The sequence below is a fragment of the Pterocles gutturalis genome, unplaced genomic scaffold, assembly GCF_000699245.1.
Source record: "Pterocles gutturalis isolate BGI_N339 unplaced genomic scaffold, ASM69924v1 scaffold17602, whole genome shotgun sequence".
NCBI lineage: Eukaryota > Metazoa > Chordata > Aves > Pterocliformes > Pteroclidae > Pterocles > Pterocles gutturalis.
The window spans coordinates 19,148-19,438 of record NW_010108273.1 but is presented as its reverse complement, the minus strand read 5'-3'; positions in this window follow the sequence as shown (position 1 = coordinate 19,438).

Sequence of the window (291 nt, the reverse complement as noted above, 5' to 3'; positions counted from 1 at the left end):
AGAGTGTGTAAATTACTTTCTACTTAATTTCTTTCCCTGTAGATCACAACTTATTTGCTATCATTTGGTTTCAGATTAAGAGACCCCATAAGAACAGAACTACAAAATCAGATTGAAGATCTACCTACTTGATTATCTCTTTTCTGGCAGTGGCTATAAGTAGTTAGGTAGAGGAGCAGCATAGCAAGCTTATTGTTATACTTCCCCTGGGAAAGCTACGGGCTTCAGTGATCCATAGTTTAGGGACTTCTTGACACAAAGGTTGTATCCTTGTATTCAACAACTGTTAGA